Below are 4,134 nucleotides of genomic sequence, written 5' to 3'. Positions count from 1 at the left end.
TAGAAGAATTGATGCTTTTGAGTTATGGTGTTGGAGGAGAATATAGAAAGTGTGATGGGCTGCCAAAAGAGCCAATCAATCCATTTTGGAAGTAGTGCAGCCAGAGTGCTCCTTGGAGGTGAAGATGGCCAAACTTTGTCTCTCATACTTCAGACATATTGTCAGGAGGGGCCAGTTGCTGGAGAAGGATATCATGTTTGGTAAGGTGGAGTGTCAGAGAAAAACAGGAAGACGCCAAAAAGATGGATTGTCCAAGTGACCACGTTGATGAACTCAAGCGTGGCAACAATAATGAGGTTGGCCCAGCATCAGGCAGTGTTTCGTTCTGCTGTGCATAAGGTCGCCATGAGTCAGTACCGACTCGATGGTATACAGAGAGGGAAGGAGGCTTCACATCAAGTATCAATGCTATCCTTTCTGTACACAGGGTAGATTTTTTGTTGTTTTTGCCTTCGAGTTTCCAAGGAGCAGCTGGTGAGCTTGAGCCACCGATAAGGTAGATAGGAATGGTCAACCTAGACATTGGCTATTTAAAATAAGAGGGCAATAAAGGCATGAAGTGACTGGCTTACAAGATTTCAAGAAGGATTTTAGTTTAAGAGTATGTGGGGGAAGAAAGTGTTCCCACTGAATAGTTTTCAACTTGTCTATATGTTGTTGTTGTTGTTAGGTGCCATCAAGTTGGTACCGACTCATAGCGACCTTATGCACAGCAGAACAAATCCCTGCCTGATCCTGGGACAGCCTCACTATTGTTGCCATGCTTAAGCCCATTGATACTGCAAATTTGAATAATAGTGGTATTCATGATATTTCCTTGTAGGTAAATGGATATTATTGTATCACAGAGTTGTACTTCAAGAACGATCTTCAAATATTCTTTTTGATGATGAATGCTAAGCCATCCATATTTTTTGCGTGTGTGAATTGAGTGATAGTTTACATGCGAGAACATCAGCTTTACATTCATCCTATCATATTTCATTTCATTGCAATGATTATAATACCTTCTATGGATCATCATTCAACAGCATTTGCTTCCATTCCCTTTGGTTTTTGTGTTGTTGTTTTTTTTTTATTGTTTTGGGGGTTTTTTGGGGGGGATGTACACCGAAGCACTCAGAAATATACAACCATTTGAACAACTAAAGGGCACACCATGCAAGCCCACCCTCTGGCCATAAGCACACAGTCCCTCTCCTTTCCTGAATCCAGAGTCCCCAGCTGTGCCATCTCTACACATCATCATTTCTGCCTCCATCTCTGGAGTCACTGCTTCTTTGGGTAGGGTCCCACACTTAGCTCTTCTCCCTTAATGGTCCGAGGGTCCTCCGCTCCTGGACTGCAAAATCAACTACTCCCCTCCTTTTGTTACAAAACATCTACCTTTACATTTCCAGCCCTCACAGTCAGTCCTCATAGAAATTATTCACTATTGAACCACAAGAGTCTTATCCCCATCTCTTTTCACCAGCCCCATCCCGACAGGTAAAAACCCACTCAATGGAGATTCTACCTTCACCCGAACCCTCTGGAATTAGGCTCCCTCTTGAAAGCTTGTAAGCCAGTCACTTTGTGCCTTTGTAGTCCCCCCCATTTTGGGTAGCCAATGTCTGAGTTGCCCATCCCTGTTAGCCCTGTGTACCAAAGGGGTGGGAATTATCCTTACTGTAAAGTTTCACTCCCTCTTTTGAGCTACTACATCCATACATACAGGTCAAGTCCATCAAATTATAGTGGATTACTCTTTTTTTTTTTTTTACCTCTTCTTTCTTCCTGTAGTTGAGTTCTGATCATCCAGCTATTGAAGTCAGGTCAAGTGGGTACTATCTGAATGTATGGGTGTTCTCACGCATCTCCCCTCACTTCAAATCAGTCTCTGTGGCCATGTCCCTGTCCCTGGGCCCAGGAATTCCCAGGTTGTGCCATACTGCTGGCCAACCAAGTCTCAACCCAGGTTGACAGGAGTCTATTGAACATGGTAGGACTTAGCTCACAACTTCATTGCTGTTTCTCCCCACCACCACCCCCATTTCCCCTTGTCTGTGACTAACACTATTACCAGCAAGATCACATACCTGCTCATGTATTTCCTTTAAGTCTCAGTCTTGGAAGGGGGTTTGCCCTGAGGGAACCTGACCACTTGGCTTGATGGCTCCCAGGCGAACAACTTGCTTGTTCTTGTAGTGCTCAATCAGACTGCCATTATTGTTTTTTTATTTTTACTGCTGGGCTTTATTTCAAGAAGTATTTTCTGCTCTTCTAGTCACTCCAGGCTGGTTTGCTTATCCTTTCAAGTGGAAATTTCCCTCTTCAGAATATTCTGGATGGGGATCAGGATTCCACCTATGGTCTTGTGCAAAGCAAAGGCTCTGCAGGAAGCCTCCTTCACTGGGCAAGTTCTAGAACCATTTTAGGTATTCCAATCAGTTATAGGCTGAAGATGGACTTACAAGCTTTCTCTAAGCCGTTCATCTTGAATATGCCTTTCTTGCAGTAAACTATATGAATGTCAGATTCAAAGCTGTCAATACCAGTCAATTTCAGCTCATTAATGTCTAGGATGTTGATCTTTATGCATTCCATTTCATTTTGACAACTTACAGTGTTCCTAGACTCATGCTTCATACATTCCATATTCTGAATACTAATGGGTGTTTGCAGCTTTTCTTCTCACATTTGGAGCTTCGACCTATCAGCAAATGAAGTTCCCAAATGCTTTCCTCCATTCGAATCATCGTGGTCAATTCTACTTTGAGGACACCACTCTTACCCATAGCTGTCAATGTTCTACTGGTATTTGTAGGATTTCCAGTGGCTACACATTCAAAAGTAGTCTGCCTTTCCTTCCTAGTCTGTCTTATTCTGGAAGCTCAGCTAAAACCAGTGTAACATGGGTGGCCCTGCTGTTATTTAAAATACTATTGACATAGTTTCCAGCATCATAGCAACATGCAAGCCACCACCATACAACCAACTGACAGACAAGTGGTGAAATACAATTGAATTCCATTTTTCTAACTGTTCTTGATACAAGTACCGGTCTATATTATCTAGCATGTCATTGGCAGAAATAGAATTCTATCCTTAATTTCTAACAATTATTTCAAGTGAATTATTTTCTATGTTTCCGCAGGCCATAAACACTTGGCAGATGTCTAGAAAGACACAATTCCCAGTGGTACCCACACATATAAAGACAAATGACTCAGAACGGAGTATTAAGTACACTCAAGTAATCTCTTTAATGAAGCTTTCTTTTTTTTTTTTTTTTTCCTGCCTCCTTTTGTGTCATGAAGAGTTCAAATTTTGTTTGTTTGTTTGTTTGTTTGTTTAAACTAAGGAATCTTTCTCAGATTCATCGCAATGTGCTCTTAAAAATGTTTCCACCTCAATAAAACATGTTGTGATTTTGCGATGTTCATCCTAACCTCATTCTTAATAATGTGGTTTCAGGAAGGTGTTGGGGGAGTAACATTCATTAAGAAAGCAAATGACACATCAGAGAAATGTAATCACACAAGTCAATCTTAACAGAGACTTATTTATTATCTATTTCCTCTGGAGACCCAACTTGGGGAATGACAGTCACAGACTTTGAGCTGAAAGCAGACTGAAAAGCAGTTGCTCACACTCTACTTGAGCCAATGTCAGCTGGGTTCTCTGAGCTGCTACAGTGAGCCTCATGATCAGAGTTGTTTGTGAGGAGAAGACAGAAATGAAAAAGGGAGAAATGTTGGTACTATGAGGAGAACAGAGTCAGGAGAACCATTTCTCCAGGGAACCCAGAGAGATGTTCATGGAAGCTTGGTACCAACGAGTGAAAGGTCTAAGTGCTTTCCACCTAAAAACATATTAAAAATATATGTATATTTTACTATATTTAAGGTGAAAGTTGTTTGAACAGAACATGGGAACACTGAATGGTTTAAAATTAAGAAAGGTGTGCGACAAGGTTGTATTTTTCACCACACTTATTCAACCTGTATGCTGAGAAAACAATACGAGAAGCTGGGTTATATGAAGAAAAACATGGCATCAGGATTGGAGGAAGAATCATTAACAACCTGCAATATGTAGATGATACAACTTTGCTTGCTGAAAGTGAAGAGGACTTTAAACATTTACTGATGA

This window comes from Chrysochloris asiatica, unplaced genomic scaffold (genome assembly GCF_000296735.1).
Source record: "Chrysochloris asiatica unplaced genomic scaffold, ChrAsi1.0 scaffold00307, whole genome shotgun sequence".
Lineage (NCBI taxonomy): Eukaryota > Metazoa > Chordata > Mammalia > Afrosoricida > Chrysochloridae > Chrysochloris > Chrysochloris asiatica.
Note: the sequence above shows the minus strand (reverse complement) of the source record.